We start from the raw sequence: 22896 nt of genomic DNA, 5'->3' as shown, positions 1-22896 counted from the left end.
TTACTTCCGAATGGGGACAAAAGCAAGACATTAGAAGTATCTCTTCCTAGTCGAGCAAGAATGTCCTCATTTTCTCCCAATAATATACACATTGAGGGAATTAGGGTAGGGACTTGGACAAATTTGTTGATGGAGCTTGAAATTGTATGGAGGGGGAATTGTGGTGGTGGAGTTGGATGGAACGGTGGCAGCTTTACTAGAGCAGGTCCTGAAGATCCCAGGATGAGTTTTGCCCGTAGTGGGCTGAATGCAATGTGCTCACAGCAGTGCAAAGATATTTGTTTTCTGACAGTTTCAGGTGCATCTCACTCTGTACTGCATCAAGAATTACTATACTACCCATAGATGATTTTTGTAACTATAGTAGGAGTAGGTCAACAAGAAAAAGCTTACCAATTAAAAGAAAAAAGAAGGGAGCTAAGGGTGAAGCAAGTAACAATAGAAATAAGTGACTATAGCTGTTAATAACTTTTCTGAGTAGTTTGTATTGTAGAGAGATCTAATATAGTGGTTTGTTATCTTTTAAGAACAGGTGTTCCACCTGGGCTCTGTATCATGCACTGGCCATGCATATATGGGGCACATGTGAAAAAAGCCTGCACAGGAGAGAATCTGTGATGGGTGAGAAAGGCAAAGTGTACTTTGAAGCAGGGGACGCCCTGCAGGCACTGCCTATCGCATCCACCACTACTGTGTTCCTTCTCTCTCCTTTTGGTGGTTTTCCACCTCATAGTTGTTGATAAGTAATAATACATTAGCTTAGAAATTTTCATTTATAGAATTGTCTAAAATGAATGCTTGAATGAGTGTGTATATGTCAACTCAAAAAATTATGACGTTACATGTAATCTTCTGTTTAGTGTATTATCAGTGAAGGTTTTGATTGAGTGATGGTTATGTTAACATTTAAGTCCCCTGCAGCTCAGCGACACTGGGCCACTGCCATCATGGTCCTTGGTGTGCTGCAACACATCAAGACAGACAATGGCTCGTGCTTCATCTCGAGATCTACTCAATGAGCATTGGGGAATATCTCATTCAACAGGCATCCCTGGGAATTCCCAGGGACAAGCAATTGTGGAAAGGGCCAACCGTCTCCTGAAGGACAAGATAGGTGTCCTTGGGGAGCGGGAAGGTCACAGAGGTAGGATCCTGGTAGCCCAGCAGGCAGAAGTATTGGCACAGCACATTATGCAATCAATCATTTTGAACGAAGAGGTTATGCCACAGTAAAGGACAGAGAATCGGGAAAAATTTTATGGATCCCATCGAGAAAAGTAAAATCTGATGCAGTGATCACCCAAAAGGGCGGTCTGGGAGAAACAGAAAACTAATGGAAAGCTGAGTACTTTTCTTTCAGGCATACTGTTTTACAGAATAAAGCTGCAATGGATTTCCTGCTGCTGGCTCAAGAGGCACAGGTGCAAGGACTTTGAATGAGAAAATGGAGTTCCAGCAGATATATGAGAAGCTTTGAGCAGAAGGATGAACTGTATAATATAGCCCAAGATGCCTTGAAAATACTAACTAAAGAACCACTAACGTTATTACACACTGCACCACATACCTCGGCATGTTTACGTCACTTTTTAAATAACTCACCACAAAAATTTATATAAGTACTAACACCTTTATATATTAGGATTAGGATCGGCGCTTGCGTTGTAACGGGGCATGGTTTTGTTAAGCATGGGGAGAGGGAGATGTTGTATTAGGCGAAATCGGACCCTCGGGATGTAACGTGATAGGCCCTCCCCTGCTGGGTCATGCATATGTATAAAAGATAAGGATGAAACTGGATACCTATATAAGGGACCCTCACATTCCAATAAACGCCATTTTACCGCTCACCATAATGGTGTAACAAACAGCTGTGACTTGGTCGGGGCCGTCGATACACATTCACAAAGGGACTTGACGTTCCAGGTTACCAGATCGAGGTAACATCTCTCCTAAGAATCATTCTTTATCCTTGCAAGGACATGGTTTTCTCACCAAAATAATGCTTTTTATCCCTTTAAAATAGCGTTGTTTCCCAGAAATACTTGTTTTCATTTCTAAAAGAAGACATTTTCTCTACAAAATGAAGCTTGGTAGAAAAATATGACACATTGTTTCCTCAATACCTTTTCTCTTCTACAAATTGAGGACGTTACTAACAGAAATACCTTTTCTCCTCTACAAAATAAGGACATTTCCAACAGATATATCCTTTTCTGACAGATTTTAGAAAAAATTCACAGGAATATCAATATTTATACCAGAAATAAAAAGGTCTCTCTTAGGTATCACTCTTTACCCTTGCAAAAATATGGTTTTCTTACCAAAATAATGTTTTTCATCTCCACAAACAGAATTTTCTAAACGTAAAGGTGGTTTTCATCTTCAAAAGAAATCGATTTCTCTACAAAATTATCGTTTGTAGCCAAATATGACACATTGTTTCCAGAATAACTCTTTTCTTCAAAAAAAAAAATGACATTTCCAACAGAAATATCGATTTCTGACAAATTTTAGAAGTAGGTCACATGAATATCGACACTTATCCCAGAAATGAAAAGTACACTCTTAGGTATCACTCTTCATCCTTGCAAAACTATGGTTTTCTTCCCAAACTAATGCTTTTCATCCCTACAAATAGCAATTTCTCCCTAAATTACTGGTTTTCATCCCCAAAAGAAGACACATTCTCTTTAAAATGATGCTTTGTAACAAATTATGACTCATTGATTCCAGAATATCTGTCTTCCCCTACAAAATAATGACATTAACATAAGAATTATCCATTTCAGACAAATTTCCGATGTATTTCACACTAATATCAATACTTACACCAGAAAAAAAGGTGTTCTCTCTCAGGTATCACTCTTGAATCTTGCCAAAAATTCTTTTTCTTACCAATACAAAGCTTTTCATCATTACAAGTAGCATTTTCTACCCAAAAAAGTGGTTTTCATCCCCAATAGAAATCGTTTTCTCTACAAATGGTCCCTTGTAGCAACATATGAAACACTGTTATTGGAATACCTCTTTCCCTCTTCAAAATAAAGACATTTCCAACAGAAATAACCATTTCTGACCAATTTTAGAAGAATGTCACACAAATATCAGTACCTATCCCGGAAATAAAAGTTCTCTCCTAAGAATCATTCTTTATCCTTGCAAGGACATGGTTTTCTCACCAAAATAATGCTTTTTATCCCTTTAAAATAGCGTTGTTTCCCAGAAATACTTGTTTTCATTTCTAAAAGAATACATTTTCTCTACAAAATGAAGCTTGGTAGCAAAATATGACACATTGTTTCCTCAATACCTTTTCTCTTCTACAAATTGAGGACGTTACTAACAGAAATACCTTTTCTCCTCTACAAAATAAGGACATTTCCAACAGATATATCCTTTTCTGACAAATTTTAGAAAAAATTCACAGGAATATCAATATTTATACCAGAAATAAAAAGGTCTCTCTTAGGTATCACTCTTTACCCTTGCAAAAATATGGTTTTCTTACCAAAATAATGTTTTTCATCTCCACAAAGAGAATTTTCTAAACGTAAAGGTGGTTTTCATCTTCAAAAGAAATCGATTTCTCTACAAAATTATCGTTTGTAGCCAAATATGACACATTGTTTCCAGAATAACTCTTTTCTTCAAAAAAAAAAATGACATTTCCAACAGAAATATCGATTTCTGACAAATTTTAGAAGTAGGTCAAATGAATATCGACACTTATCCCAGAAATGAAAAGTACACTCTTAGGTATCACTCTTCATCCTTGCAAAACTATGGTTTTCTTCCCAAACTAATGCTTTTCATCCCTACAAATAGCAATTTCTCCCTAAATTACTGGTTTTCATCCCCAAAAGAAGACACATTCTCTTTAAAACGATGCTTTGTAACAAATTATGACTCATTGATTCCAGAATATCTGTCTTCCCCTACAAAATAATGACATTAACATAAGAATTATCCATTTCAGACAAATTTCCGATGTATTTCACACTAATATCAATACTTACACCAGAAAAAAAATGTGTTCTCTCTCAGGTATCACTCTTGAATCTTGCCAAAAATTCTTTTTCTTACCAATACAAAGCTTTTCATCATTACAAGTAGCATTTTCTACCCAAAAAAGTGGTTTTCATCCCCAATAGAAATCGTTTTCTCTACAAATGGTCCCTTGTAGCAACATATGAAACACTGTTATTGGAATACCTCTTTCCCTCTTCAAAATAAGGACATTTCCAACAGAAATATCGATTTCTGACAAATTTTAGAAGAATGTCACAAAAATATCAGTACCTATCCCTGAAATAAAAGTTCTCTCCGAAGAATTATTCTTTATCCTTGCAAGGACATGGTTTTCTCACCAAAATAATGCTTTTTATCCCTTTAAAATAGCGTTGTTTCCCAGAAATACTTGTTTTCATTTCTAAAAGAAGACATTTTCTCTACAAAATGAAGCTTTGTAGCAAAATATGACACATTGTTTCCACAATACCTTTTCTCTTCTACAAATTGAGGACGTTACTAACGGAAATACCTTTTCTCCTCTACAAAATAAGGACATTTCCAACAGATATATCCTTTTCTGACAGATTTTAGAAAAAATTCACAGGAATATCAATACTTATACCAGAAATAAAAAGGTCTCTCTTAGGTATCACTCTTTACCCTTGCAAAAATATGGTTTTCTTACCAAAATAATGTTTTTCATCTCTACAAACAGCATTTTCTAAACGTAAAGGTGGTTTTCATCTTCAAAAGAAATCGATTTCTCTACAAAATTATCGTTTGTAGCCATATATAACACACTGTTTCCAGAATAACTTTTTTCATCTAAAAAAGAATGACATTTCCAACAGAAATATCGATTTCTGACAAATTTTAGAAGTAGGTCACATGAATATCGACACTTATCCCAGAAATGAAAAGTACACTCTTAGGTATCGCTCTTCATCCTTGCAAAACTATGGTTTTCTTCCCAAACTAATGCTTTTCATCCCTACAAATAGCAATTTCTCCCTAAATTACTGGTTTTCATCCCCAAAAGAAGACACATTCTCTTTAAAAAGATGCTTTGTAACAAATTATGACTCATTGATTCCAGAATATCTGTCTTCCCCTACAAAATAATGACATTAACATAAGAATTATCCATTTCAGACAAATTTCCGATGTATTTCACACTAATATCAATACTTACACCAGAAAAAAAATGTGTTCTCTCTCAGGTATCACTCTTGAATCTTGCCAAAAATTCTTTTTCTTACCAATACAAAGCTTTTCATCATTACAAGTAGTATTTTCTACCCAAAAAAGTGGTTTTCATCCCCAATAGAAATCGTTTTCTCTACAAATGGTCCCTTGTAGCAACATATGAAACACTGTTATTGGAATACCTCTTTCCCTCTTCAAAATAAGGACATTTCCAACAGAAATATCGATTTCTGACAAATTTTAGAAGAATGTCACGCAAATATCAGTACCTATCCCGGAAATAAAAGTTCTCTCCTAAGAATCATTCTTTATCCTTGCAAGGACATGGTTTTCTCACCAAAATAATGCTTTTTATCCCTTTAAAATAGCGTTGTTTCCCAGAAATACTGGTTTTCATCACAAAAAGAATACATTTTCTCTACAAAATGAAGCTTTGTAGCAAAATATGACACATTGTTTCCACAATACCTTTTCTCTTCTACAAACTGAGGACGTTACTAACGGAAATACCTTTTCTCCTCTACAAAATAAGGACATTTCCAACAGATATATCCTTTTCTGACAGATTTTAGAAAAAATTCACAGGAATATCAATACTTATACCAGAAATAAAAAGGTCTCTCTTAGGTATCACTCTTTACCCTTGCAAAAATATGGTTTTCTTACCAAAATAATGTTTTTCATCTCTACAAACAGCATTTTCTAATCGTAAAGGTGGTTTTCATCTTCAAAAGAAATCGATTTCTCTACAAAATTATCGTTTGTAGCCAAATATGACACATTGTTTCCAGAATAACTCTTTTCTTCAAAAAAAAAAATGACATTTCCAACAGAAATATCGATTTCTGACAAATTTTAGAAGTAGGTCACATGAATATCGACACTTATCCCAGAAATGAAAAGTACACTCTTAGGTATCACTCTTCATCCTTGCAAAACTATGGTTTTCTTCCCAAACTAATGCTTTTCATCCCTACAAATAGCAATTTCTCCCTAAATTACTGGTTTTCATCCCCAAAAGAAGACACATTCTCTTTAAAACGATGCTTTGTAACAAATTATGACTCATTGATTCCAGAATATCTGTCTTCCCCTACAAAATAATGACATTAACATAAGAATTATCCATTTCAGACAAATTTCCGATGTATTTCACACTAATATCAATACTTACACCAGAAAAAAATGTGTTCTCTCTCAGGTATCACTCTTGAATCTTGCCAAAAATTCTTTTTCTTACCAATACAAAGCTTTTCATCATTACAAGTAGCATTTTCTACCCAAAAAAGTGGTTTTCATCCCCAATAGAAATCGTTTTCTCTACAAATGGTCCCTTGTAGCAACATATGAAACACTGTTATTGGAATACCTCTTTCCCTCTTCAAAATAAGGACATTTCCAACAGAAATATCGATTTCTGACAAATTTTAGAAGAATGTCACACAAATATCAGTACCTATCCCTGAAATAAAAGTTCTCTCCGAAGAATTATTCTTTATCCTTGCAAGGACATGGTTTTCTCACCAAAATAATGCTTTTTATCCCTTTAAAATAGCGTTGTTTCCCAGAAATACTTGTTTTCATTTCTAAAAGAAGACATTTTCTCTACAAAATGAAGCTTTGTAGCAAAATATGACACATTGTTTCCACAATACCTTTTCTCTTCTACAAATTGAGGACGTTACTAACGGAAATACCTTTTCTCCTCTACAAAATAAGGACATTTCCAACAGATATATCCTTTTCTGACAGATTTTAGAAAAAATTCACAGGAATATCAATACTTATACCAGAAATAAAAAGGTCTCTCTTAGGTATCACTCTTTACCCTTGCAAAAATATGGTTTTCTTACCAAAATAATGTTTTTCATCTCTACAAACAGCATTTTCTAAACGTAAAGGTGGTTTTCATCTTCAAAAGAAATCGATTTCTCTACAAAATTATCGTTTGTAGCCATATATAACACACTGTTTCCAGAATAACTCTTTTCATCTAAAAAAGAATGACATTTCCAACAGAAATATCGATTTCTGACAAATTTTAGAAGTAGGTCACATGAATATCGACACTTATCCCAGAAATGAAAAGTACACTCTTAGGTATCGCTCTTCATCCTTGCAAAACTATGGTTTTCTTCCCAAACTAATGCTTTTCATCCCTACAAATAGCAATTTCTCCCTAAATTACTGGTTTTCATCCCCAAAAGAAGACACATTCTCTTTAAAAAGATGCTTTGTAACAAATTATGACTCATTGATTCCAGAATATCTGTCTTCCCCTACAAAATAATGACATTAACATAAGAATTATCCATTTCAGACAAATTTCCGATGTATTTCACACTAATATCAATACTTACACCAGAAAAAAAATGTGTTCTCTCTCAGGTATCACTCTTGAATCTTGCCAAAAATTCTTTTTCTTACCAATACAAAGCTTTTCATCATTACAAGTAGTATTTTCTACCCAAAAAAGTGGTTTTCATCCCCAATAGAAATCGTTTTCTCTACAAATGGTCCCTTGTAGCAACATATGAAACACTGTTATTGGAATACCTCTTTCCCTCTTCAAAATAAGGACATTTCCAACAGAAATATCGATTTCTGACAAATTTTAGAAGAATGTCACGCAAATATCAGTACCTATCCCGGAAATAAAAGTTCTCTCCTAAGAATCATTCTTTATCCTTGCAAGGACATGGTTTTCTCACCAAAATAATGCTTTTTATCCCTTTAAAATAGCGTTGTTTCCCAGAAATACTGGTTTTCATCACAAAAAGAATACATTTTCTCTACAAAATGAAGCTTTGTAGCAAAATATGACACATTGTTTCCACAATACCTTTTCTCTTCTACAAACTGAGGACGTTACTAACGGAAATACCTTTTCTCCTCTACAAAATAAGGACATTTCCAACAGATATATCCTTTTCTGCCAGATTTTAGAAAAAATTCACAGGAATATCAATACTTATACCAGAAATAAAAAGGTCTCTCTTAGGTATCACTCTTTACCCTTGCAAAAATATGGTTTTCTTACCAAAATAATGTTTTTCATCTCTACAAACAGCATTTTCTAATCGTAAAGGTGGTTTTCATCTTCAAAAGAAATCGATTTCTCTACAAAATTATCGTTTGTAGCCAAATATGACACATTGTTTCCAGAATAACTCTTTTCTTCAAAAAAAAAAATGACATTTCCAACAGAAATATCGATTTCTGACAAATTTTAGAAGTAGGTCACATGAATATCGACACTTATCCCAGAAATGAAAAGTACACTCTTAGGTATCACTCTTCATCCTTGCAAAACTATGGTTTTCTTCCCAAACTAATGCTTTTCATCCCTACAAATAGCAATTTCTCCCTAAATTACTGGTTTTCATCCCCAAAAGAAGACACATTCTCTTTAAAACGATGCTTTGTAACAAATTATGACTCATTGATTCCAGAATATCTGTCTTCCCCTACAAAATAATGACATTAACATAAGAATTATCCATTTCAGACAAATTTCCGATGTATTTCACACTAATATCAATACTTATACCAGAAAAAAATGTGTTCTCTCTCAGGTATCACTCTTGAATCTTGCCAAAAATTCTTTTTCTTACCAATACAAAGCTTTTCATCATTACAAGTAGCATTTTCTACCCAAAAAAGTGGTTTTCATCCCCAATAGAAATCGTTTTCTCTACAAATGGTCCCTCGTAGCAACATATGAAACACTGTTATTGGAATACCTCTTTCCCTCTTCAAAATAAGGACATTTCCAACAGAAATATCGATTTCTGACAAATTTTAGAAGAATGTCACGCAAATATCAGTACCTATCCCGGAAATAAAAGTTCTCTCCTAAGAATCATTCTTTATCCTTGCAAGGACATGGTTTTCTCACCAAAATAATGCTTTTTATCCCTTTAAAATAGCGTTGTTTCCCAGAAATACTGGTTTTCATCACAAAAAGAATACATTTTCTCTACAAAATGAAGCTTTGTAGCAAAATATGACACATTGTTTCCACAATACCTTTTCTCTTCTACAAACTGAGGACGTTACTAACGGAAATACCTTTTCTCCTCTACAAAATAAGGACATTTCCAACAGATATATCCTTTTCTGACAGATTTTAGAAAAAATTCACAGGAATATCAATACTTATACCAGAAATAAAAAGGTCTCTCTTAGGTATCACTCTTTACCCTTGCAAAAATATGGTTTTCTTACCAAAATAATGCTTTTCATCTCTACAAACAGCATTTTCTAATCGTAAAGGTGGTTTTCATCTTCAAAAGAAATCGATTTCTCTACAAAATTATCGTTTGTAGCCAAATATGACACATTGTTTCCAGAATAACTCTTTTCTTCAAAAAAAAAAATGACATTTCCAACAGAAATATCGATTTCTAACAAATCTTAAAAGTAGGTGACATGAATATCAATACTTATCCCAGAAATGAAAAGTACACTCTTAGGTATCACTCTTCATCCTTGCAAAACTATGGTTTTCTTCCCAAACTAATGCTTTTCATCCCTACAAATAGCAATTTCTCCCTAAATTACTGGTTTTCATCCCCAAAAGAAGACACATTCTCTTTAAAACGATGCTTTGTAACAAATTATGACACATTGATTCCAGAATATCTGTCTTCCCCTACAAAATAATGACATTAACATAAGAATTATCCATTTCAGACAAATTTCCGATGTATTTCACACTAATATCAATACTTACACCAGAAAAAAAATGTGTTCTCTCTCAGGTATCACTCTTGAATCTTGCCAAAAATTCTTTTTCTTACCAATACAAAGCTTTTCATCATTACAAGTAGCATTTTCTACCCAAAAAAGTGGTTTTCATCCCCAATAGAAATCGTTTTCTCTACAAATGGTCCCTTGTAGCAACATATGAAACACTGTTATTGGAATACCCCTTTCCCTCTTCAAAATAAGGACATTTCCAACAGAAATATCGATTTCTGACAAATTTTAGAAGAATGTCACACAAATATCAGTACCTATCCCTGAAATAAAAGTTCTCTCCGAAGAATTATTCTTTATCCTTGCAAGGACATGGTTTTCTCACCAAAATAATGCTTTTTATCCCTTTAAAATAGCGTTGTTTCCCAGAAATACTTGTTTTCATTTCTAAAAGAAGACATTTTCTCTACAAAATGAAGCTTTGTAGCAAAATATGACACATTGTTTCCACAATACCTTTTCTCTTCTACAAATTGAGGACGTTACTAACGGAAATACCTTTTCTCCTCTACAAAATAAGGACATTTCCAACAGATATATCCTTTTCTGACAGATTTTAGAAAAAATTCACAGGAATATCAATACTTATACCAGAAATAAAAAGGTCTCTCTTAGGTATCACTCTTTACCCTTGCAAAAATATGGTTTTCTTACCAAAATAATGTTTTTCATCTCTACAAACAGCATTTTCTAAACGTAAAGGTGGTTTTCATCTTCAAAAGAAATCGATTTCTCTACAAAATTATCGTTTGTAGCCATATATAACACACTGTTTCCAGAATAACTCTTTTCATCTAAAAAAGAATGACATTTCCAACAGAAATATCGATTTCTGACAAATTTTAGAAGTAGGTCACATGAATATCGACACTTATCCCAGAAATGAAAAGTACAGTCTTAGGTATCGCTCTTCATCCTTGCAAAACTATGGTTTTCTTCCCAAACTAATGCTTTTCATCCCTACAAATAGCAATTTCTCCCTAAATTACTGGTTTTCATCCCCAAAAGAAGACACATTCTCTTTAAAAAGATGCTTTGTAACAAATTATGACTCATTGATTCCAGAATATCTGTCTTCCCCTACAAAATAATGACATTAACATAAGAATTATCCATTTCAGACAAATTTCCGATGTATTTCACACTAATATCAATACTTACACCAGAAAAAAAATGTGTTCTCTCTCAGGTATCACTCTTGAATCTTGCCAAAAATTCTTTTTCTTACCAATACAAAGCTTTTCATCATTACAAGTAGTATTTTCTACCCAAAAAAGTGGTTTTCATCCCCAATAGAAATCGTTTTCTCTACAAATGGTCCCTTGTAGCAACATATGAAACACTGTTATTGGAATACCTCTTTCCCTCTTCAAAATAAAGACATTTCCAACAGAAATATCGATTTCTGACAAATTTTAGAAGAATGTCACGCAAATATCAGTACCTATCCCGGAAATAAAAGTTCTCTCCTAAGAATCATTCTTTATCCTTGCAAGGACATGGTTTTCTCACCAAAATAATGCTTTTTATCCCTTTAAAATAGCGTTGTTTCCCAGAAATACTGGTTTTCATCACAAAAAGAATACATTTTCTCTACAAAATGAAGCTTTGTAGCAAAATATGACACATTGTTTCCACAATACCTTTTCTCTTCTACAAACTGAGGACGTTACTAACGGAAATACCTTTTCTCCTCTACAAAATAAGGACATTTCCAACAGATATATCCTTTTCTGACAGATTTTAGAAAAAATTCACAGGAATATCAATACTTATACCAGAAATAAAAAGGTCTCTCTTAGGTATCACTCTTTACCCTTGCAAAAATATGGTTTTCTTACCAAAATAATGTTTTTCATCTCTACAAACAGCATTTTCTAATCGTAAAGGTGGTTTTCATCTTCAAAAGAAATCGATTTCTCTACAAAATTATCGTTTGTAGCCAAATACGACACACTGTTTCCAGAATAACTCTTTTCATCTAAAAAAGAATGACTTTTCCAACAGAAATATCGATTTCTGACAAATTTTAGAAGTAGGTCACATGAATATCGACACTTATCCCAGAAATGAAAAGTACACTCTTAGGTATCACTCTTCATCCTTGCAAAACTATGGTTTTCTTCCCAAACTAATGCTTTTCATCCCTACAAATAGCAATTTCTCCCTAAATTACTGGTTTTCATCCCCAAAAGAAGACACATTCTCTTTAAAACGATGCTTTGTAACAAATTATGACTCATTGATTCCAGAATATCTGTCTTCCCCTACAAAATAATGACATTAACATAAGAATTATCCATTTCAGACAAATTTCCGATGTATTTCACACTAATATCAATACTTACACCAGAAAAAAATGTGTTCTCTCTCAGGTATCACTCTTGAATCTTGCCAAAAATTCTTTTTCTTACCAATACAAAGCTTTTCATCATTACAAGTAGCATTTTCTACCCAAAAAAGTGGTTTTCATCCCCAATAGAAATCGTTTTCTCTACAAATGGTCCCTTGTAGCAACATATGAAACACTGTTATTGGAATACCTCTTTCCCTCTTCAAAATAAGGACATTTCCAACAGAAATATCGATTTCTGACAAATTTTAGAAGAATGTCACACAAATATCAGTACCTATCCCGGAAATAAAAGTTCTCTCTGTTGTATTAGGCGAAATCGGACCCTCGGGATGTAACGTGATAGGCCCTCCCCTGCTGGGTCATGCATATGTATAAAAGATAAGGATGAAACTGGATACCTATATAAGGGACCCTCACATTCCAATAAACGCCATTTTACCGCTCACCATAATGGTGTAACAAACAGCTGTGACTTGGTCGGGGCCGTCGATACACATTCACAAAGGGACTTGACTTTCCAGGTTACCAGATCGAGGTAACAAATGGTGCCCCGTGTGAGGAAAAGTCCTGGAGGTGAGTGTGCGATTGCTAAAACCGCGCTGACGGACGCGGTATCCACGGTTCGAGCCCGTGGAAGCACTCTCGGTGGGGTGCAAACGGGAATGCAGCGCTGCGCCTATCCTACGGCCGATAGTTCGTAGAAGACCAGGAAGACTTCAGGTCTCTGGGTAAATGTATTCCGTCATTAGAGTAGTATTGCAACTTTGTAAAACCTACTATGGTAGGAAAGCTACGCCTTCTAAGAAGGACATTGCAGTCGTCATTAGTTGTCTTGAAAAGGAGAGGGAGCTTTCCTCTCCTCGGGTGATTTTGGATCACAATAAGCGGGACTCTTTAACTTTTTCGCTCTGTGAGCGCGCAATGAATGAGCAGAAAGATGCTGAGTTCAAAACGTGGGGGTTGGTGCTTGGGGCGCTGAAAGCGGCTCGGAAAGAAGGGAAGACTCGGCTTGGGGCTGCTTTGGGAATTGGGTCGGGAGGCCTTTTCTCTTGCAGATGTGAGGATTTGAAAGACAAAGACAAGGTGGCGGGAGCCATCCAGACCGCACCCATCACTCCGGCTGAACAACGAGCAGATGGCCCCGTCCAGCAGCATTCCACACATTCCACATCCTTATCTCTTGACCAGGAGAATCCTTCCTCTGAGGCCCCATATTGGTATCCAAAGCAACCGGTATCTTCTGCACTCCTTCGCCCATCCTTGGGGGTGGGGAAGGGGAGTGAGCAGGGGCGGGAGGATGGGTCCTTTCCTCGAGATGGGATGGGTTGTGGGTGTGGTTCCGCCCCGGGGGGCGGGGTGGATAGGACTAACCAAGATGGAAGCCAATCCTCATCAGCGGGGGCGGAGGCAGAGGCGTTCCTAGTCATCATAACCCTTCCCCAAGAGGGTGGGCTGCTGGTCCAGCTCTACCTGGGGGGAGGGAGAGGGGAGAACAAGAGCGACCAAGTCTCGGATTGGTCAAAGATAAGGGAGGCATTCCTTTTTATCGTTAATTGGGGGCCCGGTCAGGGGGCCCCGGGCTGGAGTGGAGTCTCTGAAGCGGATACAAGACCAGCTGTCGAGCGAGCCACGGCAGCCCGAGTTGGAGTCGGTTAAACTCCTGCTGACAACTTGGAGGAGAGGAAGAATGCTTAGGATAAACTGTATTGATTATTGTCACTGTCTTTGTGATTGTTAAATGTTTATGGTATGTGAAAGTATAAATGCAAATGGTGTATGGAACTGTTAATGTTATAGGGATGTGTAAACATGAATGCTATATGGAAGTGGAATTATTAATGTTACATGGAAGTGTAATTGAGGGTTCGAGTAGTGGAATTGTGAAAAAAAAAAAAAAAAAAAAAAAAAAAAAACGGGAAAAAGATTACAGAAGAACAGTGAGTTAAAATACTGAATGTGACCTGCTCTAGCCAGAAAAGTTTAAATGCCAGCAAGAGAACGCAAACCCCCGCTCTGCCCCCCCTCACTGCTTACCCCCCCCCCCCCCCCCCGCCCCTCGGCTCCGCCGCTTGTGAAAGCAAACAAATCGTTACTTCCGAATGGGGACAAAAGCAAGACATTAGAAGTATCTCTTCCTAGTCGAGCAAGAATGTCCTCATTTTCTCCCAATAATATACACATTGAGGGAATTAGGGTAGGGACTTGGACAAATTTGTTGATGGAGCTTGAAATTGTATGGAGGGGGAATTGTGGTGGTGGAGTTGGATGGAACGGTGGCAGCTTTACTAGAGCAGGTCCTGAAGATCCCAGGATGAGTTTTGCCCGTAGTGGGCTGAATGCAATGTGCTCACAGCAGTGCAAAGATATTTGTTTTCTGACAGTTTCAGGTGCATCTCACTCTGTACTGCATCAAGAATTACTATACTACCCATAGATGATTTTTGTAACTATAGTAGGAGTAGGTCAACAAGAAAAAGCTTACCAATTAAAAGAAAAAAGAAGGGAGCTAAGGGTGAAGCAAGTAACAATAGAAATAAGTGACTATAGCTGTTAATAACTTTTCTGAGTAGTTTGTATTGTAGAGAGATCTAATATAGTGGTTTGTTATCTTTTAAGAACAGGTGTTCCACCTGGGCTCTGTATCATGCACTGGCCATGCATATATGGGGCACATGTGAAAAAAGCCTGCACAGGAGAGAATCTGTGATGGGTGAGAAAGGCAAAGTGTACTTTGAAGCAGGGGACGCCCTGCAGGCACTGCCTATCGCATCCACCACTACTGTGTTCCTTCTCTCTCCTTTTGGTGGTTTTCCACCTCATAGTTGTTGATAAGTAATAATACATTAGCTTAGAAATTTTCATTTATAGAATTGTCTAAAATGAATGCTTGAATGAGTGTGTATATGTCAACTCAAAAAATTATGACGTTACATGTAATCTTCTGTTTAGTGTATTATCAGTGAAGGTTTTGATTGAGTGATGGTTATGTTAACATTTAAGTCCCCTGCAGCTCAGCGACACTGGGCCACTGCCATCATGGTCCTTGGTGTGCTGCAACACATCAAGACAGACAATGGCTCGTGCTTCATCTCGAGATCTACTCAATGAGCATTGGGGAATATCTCATTCAACAGGCATCCCTGGGAATTCCCAGGGACAAGCAATTGTGGAAAGGGCCAACCGTCTCCTGAAGGACAAGATAGGTGTCCTTGGGGAGCGGGAAGGTCACAGAGGTAGGATCCTGGTAGCCCAGCAGGCAGAAGTATTGGCACAGCACATTATGCAATCAATCATTTTGAACGAAGAGGTTATGCCACAGTAAAGGACAGAGAATCGGGAAAAATTTTATGGATCCCATCGAGAAAAGTAAAATCTGATGCAGTGATCACCCAAAAGGGCGGTCTGGGAGAAACAGAAAACTAATGGAAAGCTGAGTACTTTTCTTTCAGGCATACTGTTTTACAGAATAAAGCTGCAATGGATTTCCTGCTGCTGGCTCAAGAGGCACAGGTGCAAGGACTTTGAATGAGAAAATGGAGTTCCAGCAGATATATGAGAAGCTTTGAGCAGAAGGATGAACTGTATAATATAGCCCAAGATGCCTTGAAAATACTAACTAAAGAACCACTAACGTTATTACACACTGCACCACATACCTCGGCATGTTTACGTCACTTTTTAAATAACTCACCACAAAAATTTATATAAGTACTAACACCTTTATATATTAGGATTAGGATCGGCGCTTGCGTTGTAACGGGGCATGGTTTTGTTAAGCATGGGGAGAGGGAGATGTTGTATTAGGCGAAATCGGACCCTCGGGATGTAACGTGATAGGCCCTCCCCTGCTGGGTCATGCATATGTATAAAAGATAAGGATGAAACTGGATACCTATATAAGGGACCCTCACATTCCAATAAACGCCATTTTACCGCTCACCATAATGGTGTAACAAACAGCTGTGACTTGGTCGGGGCCGTCGATACACATTCACAAAGGGACTTGACGTTCCAGGTTACCAGATCGAGGTAACATCTCTCCTAAGAATCATTCTTTATCCTTGCAAGGACATGGTTTTCTCACCAAAATAATGCTTTTTATCCCTTTAAAATAGCGTTGTTTCCCAGAAATACTTGTTTTCATTTCTAAAAGAAGACATTTTCTCTACAAAATGAAGCTTGGTAGAAAAATATGACACATTGTTTCCTCAATACCTTTTCTCTTCTACAAATTGAGGACGTTACTAACAGAAATACCTTTTCTCCTCTACAAAATAAGGACATTTCCAACAGATATATCCTTTTCTGACAGATTTTAGAAAAAATTCACAGGAATATCAATATTTATACCAGAAATAAAAAGGTCTCTCTTAGGTATCACTCTTTACCCTTGCAAAAATATGGTTTTCTTACCAAAATAATGTTTTTCATCTCCACAAACAGAATTTTCTAAACGTAAAGGTGGTTTTCATCTTCAAAAGAAATCGATTTCTCTACAAAATTATCGTTTGTAGCCAAATATGACACATTGTTTCCAGAATAACTCTTTTCTTCAAAAAAAAAAATGACATTTCCAACAGAAATATCGATTTCTGACAAATTTTAGAAGTAGGTCACATGAATATCGACACTTATCCCAGAAATGAAAAGTACACTCTTAGGTATCACTCTTCATCCTTGCAAAACTATGGTTTTCTTCCCAAACTAATGCTTTTCATCCCTACAAATAGCAATTTCTCCCTAAATTACTGGTTTTCATCCCCAAAAGAAGACACATTCTCTTTAAAACGATGCTTTGTAACAAATTATGACTCATTGATTCCAGAATATCTGTCTTCCCCTACAAAATAATGACATTAACATAAGAATTATCCATTTCAGACAAATTTCCGATGTATTTCACACTAATATCAATACTTACACCAGAAAAAAAATGTGTTCTCTCTCAGGTATCACTCTTGAATCTTGCCAAAAATTCTTTTTCTTACCAATACAAAGCTTTTCATCATTACAAGTAGCATTTTCTACCCAAAAAAGTGGTTTTCATCCCCAATAGAAATCGTTTTCTCTACAAATGGTCCCTTGTAGCAACATATGAAACACTGTTATTGGAATACCTCTTTCCCTCTTCAAAATAAGGACATTTCCAACAGAAATATCGATTTCTGACAAATTTTAGAAGAATGTCACAAAAATATCAGTACCTATCCCTGAAATAAAAGTTCTCTCCGAAGAATTATTCTTTATCCTTGCAAGGACATGGTTTTCTCACCAAAATAATGCTTTTTATCCCTTTAAAATAGCGTTGTTTCCCAGAAATACTTGTTTTCATTTCTAAAAGAAGACATTTTCTCTACAAAATGAAGCTTTGTAGCAAAATATGACACATTGTTTCCACAATACCTTTTCTCTTCTACAAATTGAGGACGTTACTAACGGAAATACCTTTTCTCCTCTACAAAATAAGGACATTTCCAACAGATATATCCTTTTCTGACAGATTTTAGAAAAAATTCACAGGAATATCAATACTTATACCAGAAATAAAAAGGTCTCTCTTAGGTATCACTCTTTACCCTTGCAAAAATATGGTTTTCTTACCAAAATAATGTTTTTCATCTCTACAAACCGCATTTTCTAAACGTAAAGGTGGTTTTCATCTTCAAAAGAAATCGATTTCTCTACAAAATTATCGTTTGTAGCCATATATAACACACTGTTTCCAGAATAACTCTTTTCATCTAAAAAAGAATGACATTTCCAACAGAAATATCGATTTCTGACAAATTTTAGAAGTAGGTCACATGAATATCGACACTTATCCCAGAAATGAAAAGTACACTCTTAGGTATCGCTCTTCATCCTTGCAAAACTATGGTTTTCTTCCCAAACTAATGCTTTTCATCCCTACAAATAGCAATTTCTCCCTAAATTACTGGTTTTCATCCCCAAAAGAAGACACATTCTCTTTAAAAAGATGCTTTGTAACAAATTATGACTCATTGATTCCAGAATATCTGTCTTCCCCTACAAAATAATGACATTAACATAAGAATTATCCATTTCAGACAAATTTCCGATGTATTTCACACTAATATCAATACTTACACCAGAAAAAAAATGTGTTCTCTCTCAGGTATCACTCTTGAATCTTGCCAAAAATTCTTTTTCTTACCAATACAAAGCTTTTCATCATTACAAGTAGTATTTTCTACCCAAAAAAGTGGTTTTCATCCCCAATAGAAATCGTTTTCTCTACAAATGGTCCCTTGTAGCAACATATGAAACACTGTTATTGGAATACCTCTTTCCCTCTTCAAAATAAGGACATTTCCAACAGAAATATCGATTTCTGACAAATTTTAGAAGAATGTCACGCAAATATCAGTACCTATCCCGGAAATAAAAGTTCTCTCCTAAGAATCATTCTTTATCCTTGCAAGGACATGGTTTTCTCACCAAAATAATGCTTTTTATCCCTTTAAAATAGCGTTGTTTCCCAGAAATACTGGTTTTCATCACAAAAAGAATACATTTTCTCTACAAAATGAAGCTTTGTAGCAAAATATGACACATTGTTTCCACAATACCTTTTCTCTTCTACAAACTGAGGACGTTACTAACGGAAATACCTTTTCTCCTCTACAAAATAAGGACATTTCCAACAGATATATCCTTTTCTGACAGATTTTAGAAAAAATTCACAGGAATATCAATACTTATACCAGAAATAAAAAGGTCTCTCTTAGGTATCACTCTTTACCCTTGCAAAAATATGGTTTTCTTACCAAAATAATGTTTTTCATCTCTACAAACAGCATTTTCTAATCGTAAAGGTGGTTTTCATCTTCAAAAGAAATCGATTTCTCTACAAAATTATCGTTTGTAGCCAAATATGACACATTGTTTCCAGAATAACTCTTTTCTTCAAAAAAAAAAATGACATTTCCAACAGAAATATCGATTTCTGACAAATTTTAGAAGTAGGTCACATGAATATCGACACTTATCCCAGAAATGAAAAGTACACTCTTAGGTATCACTCTTCATCCTTGCAAAACTATGGTTTTCTTCCCAAACTAATGCTTTTCATCCCTACAAATAGCAATTTCTCCCTAAATTACTGGTTTTCATCCCCAAAAGAAGACACATTCTCTTTAAAACGATGCTTTGTAACAAATTATGACTCATTGATTCCAGAATATCTGTCTTCCCCTACAAAATAATGACATTAACATAAGAATTATCCATTTCAGACAAATTTCCGATGTATTTCACACTAATATCAATACTTACACCAGAAAAAAAATGTGTTCTCTCTCAGGTATCACTCTTGAATCTTGCCAAAAATTCTTTTTCTTACCAATACAAAGCTTTTCATCATTACAAGTAGCATTTTCTACCCAAAAAAGTGGTTTTCATCCCCAATAGAAATCGTTTTCTCTACAAATGGTCCCTTGTAGCAACATATGAAACACTGTTATTGGAATACCTCTTTCCCTCTTCAAAATAAGGACATTTCCAACAGAAATATCGATTTCTGACAAATTTTAGAAGAATGTCACACAAATATCAGTACCTATCCCTGAAATAAAAGTTCTCTCCGAAGAATTATTCTTTATCCTTGCAAGGACATGGTTTTCTCACCAAAATAATGCTTTTTATCCCTTTAAAATAGCGTTGTTTCCCAGAAATACTTGTTTTCATTTCTAAAAGAAGACATTTTCTCTACAAAATGAAGCTTTGTAGCAAAATATGACACATTGTTTCCACAATACCTTTTCTCTTCTACAAATTGAGGACGTTACTAACGGAAATACCTTTTCTCCTCTACAAAATAAGGACATTTCCAACAGATATATCCTTTTCTGACAGATTTTAGAAAAAATTCACAGGAATATCAATACTTATACCAGAAATAAAAAGGTCTCTCTTAGGTATCACTCTTTACCCTTTCAAAAATATGGTTTTCTTACCAAAATAATGTTTTTCATCTCTACAAACAGCATTTTCTAAACGTAAAGGTGGTTTTCATCTTCAAAAGAAATCGATTTCTCTACAAAATTATCGTTTGTAGCCATATATAACACACTGTTTCCAGAATAACTCTTTTCATCTAAAAAAGAATGACATTTCCAACAGAAATATCGATTTCTGACAAATTTTAGAAGTAGGTCACATGAATATCGACACTTATCCCAGAAATGAAAAGTACACTCTTAGGTATCGCTCTTCATCCTTGCAAAACTATGGTTTTCTTCCCAAACTAATGCTTTTCATCCCTACAAATAGCAATTTCTCCCTAAATTACTGGTTTTCATCCCCAAAAGAAGACACATTCTCTTTAAAAAGATGCTTTGTAACAAATTATGACTCATTGATTCCAGAATATCTGTCTTCCCCTACAAAATAATGACATTAACATAAGAATTATCCATTTCAGACAAATTTCCGATGTATTTCACACTAATATCAATACTTACACCAGAAAAAAAATGTGTTCTCTCTCAGGTATCACTCTTGAATCTTGCCAAAAATTCTTTTTCTTACCAATACAAAGCTTTTCATCATTACAAGTAGTATTTTCTACCCAAAAAAGTGGTTTTCATCCCCAATAGAAATCGTTTTCTCTACAAATGGTCCCTTGTAGCAACATATGAAACACTGTTATTGGAATACCTCTTTCCCTCTTCAAAATAAGGACATTTCCAACAGAAATATCGATTTCTGACAAATTTTAGAAGAATGTTACGCAAATATCAGTACCTATCCCGGAAATAAAAGTTCTCTCCTAAGAATCATTCTTTATCCTTGCAAGGACATGGTTTTCTCACCAAAATAATGCTTTTTATCCCTTTAAAATAGCGTTGTTTCCCAGAAATACTGGTTTTCATCACAAAAAGAATACATTTTCTCTACAAAATGAAGCTTTGTAGCAAAATATGACACATTGTTTCCACAATACCTTTTCTCTTCTACAAACTGAGGACGTTACTAACGGAAATACCTTTTCTCCTCTACAAAATAAGGACATTTCCAACAGATATATCCTTTTCTGACAGATTTTAGAAAAAATTCACAGGAATATCAATACTTATACCAGAAATAAAAAGGTCTCTCTTAGGTATCACTCTTTACCCTTGCAAAAATATGGTTTTCTTACCAAAATAATGTTTTTCATCTCTACAAACAGCATTTTCTAATCGTAAAGGTGGTTTTCATCTTAAAAAGAAATCGATTTCTCTACAAAATTATCGTTTGTAGCCAAATATGACACATTGTTTCCAGAATAACTCTTTTCTTCAAAAAAAAAAATGACATTTCCAACAGAAATATCGATTTCTGACAAATTTTAGAAGTAGGTCACATGAATATCGACACTTATCCCAGAAATGAAAAGTACACTCTTAGGTATCACTCTTCATCCTTGCAAAACTATGGTTTTCTTCCCAAACTAATGCTTTTCATCCCTACAAATAGCAATTTCTCCCTAAATTACTGGTTTTCATCCCCAAAAGAAGACACATTCTCTTTAAAACGATGCTTTGTAACAAATTATGACTCATTGATTCCAGAATATCTGTCTTCCCCTACAAAATAATGACATTAACATAAGAATTATCCATTTCAGACAAATTTCCGATGTATTTCACACTAATATCAATACTTATACCAGAAAAAAATGTGTTCTCTCTCAGGTATCACTCTTGAATCTTGCCAAAAATTCTTTTTCTTACCAATACAAAGCTTTTCATCATTACAAGTAGCATTTTCTACCCAAAAAAGTGGTTTTCATCCCCAATAGAAATCGTTTTCTCTACAAATGGTCCCTCGTAGCAACATATGAAACACTGTTATTGGAATACCTCTTTCCCTCTTCAAAATAAGGACATTTCCAACAGAAATATCGATTTCTGACAAATTTTAGAAGAATGTCACACAAATATCAGTACCTATCCCGGAAATAAAAGTTCTCTCCTAAGAATCATTCTTTATCCTTGCAAGGACATGGTTTTCTCACCAAAATAATGCTTTTTATCCCTTTAAAATAGCGTTGTTTCCCAGAAATACTGGTTTTCATCACAAAAAGAATACATTTTCTCTACAAAATGAAGCTTTGTAGCAAAATATGACACATTGTTTCCACAATACCTTTTCTCTTCTACAAACTGAGGACGTTACTAACGGAAATACCTTTTCTCCTCTACAAAATAAGGACATTTCCAACAGATATATCCTTTTCTGACAGATTTTAGAAAAAATTCACAGGAATATCAATACTTATACCAGAAATAAAAAGGTCTCTCTTAGGTATCACTCTTTACCCTTGCAAAAATATGGTTTTCTTACCAAAATAATGCTTTTCATCTCTACAAACAGCATTTTCTAATCGTAAAGGTGGTTTTCATCTTCAAAAGAAATCGATTTCTCTACAAAATTATCGTTTGTAGCCAAATATGACACATTGTTTCCAGAATAACTCTTTTCTTCAAAAAAAAAATGACATTTCCAACAGAAATATCGATTTCTAACAAATCTTAAAAGTAGGTGACATGAAT

At 35.2% G+C, this 22896-nt stretch overlaps 2 long non-coding RNA genes across 2 annotated transcripts; both read left to right on the top strand.

The window, feature by feature from the left end:
- On the top strand, positions 1–1856 carry LOC146754633 (uncharacterized). The gene is made up of 2 exons (XR_014939020.1): positions 1–1144; positions 1377–1856. It is a non-coding gene; the product is annotated as an uncharacterized LOC146754633 (long non-coding RNA).
- Positions 1857–14426: 12570 nt separating this feature from the next.
- On the top strand, positions 14427–16282 carry LOC146754632 (uncharacterized). Its single transcript, XR_014939048.1, has 2 exons — positions 14427–15570; positions 15803–16282. It is a non-coding gene; the product is annotated as an uncharacterized LOC146754632 (long non-coding RNA).
- Positions 16283–22896: the final 6614 nt, after the last annotated feature.

The sequence above is a fragment of the Coturnix japonica genome, chromosome W (genome assembly GCF_054131305.1).
Source record: "Coturnix japonica strain WE chromosome W, WE-NBRP24, whole genome shotgun sequence".
In the NCBI taxonomy this organism is placed as follows: domain Eukaryota; kingdom Metazoa; phylum Chordata; class Aves; order Galliformes; family Phasianidae; genus Coturnix; species Coturnix japonica.
The sequence above is the reverse complement of the archived record's forward strand: the minus strand, read 5'-3'. Positions and strand labels throughout refer to the sequence as shown.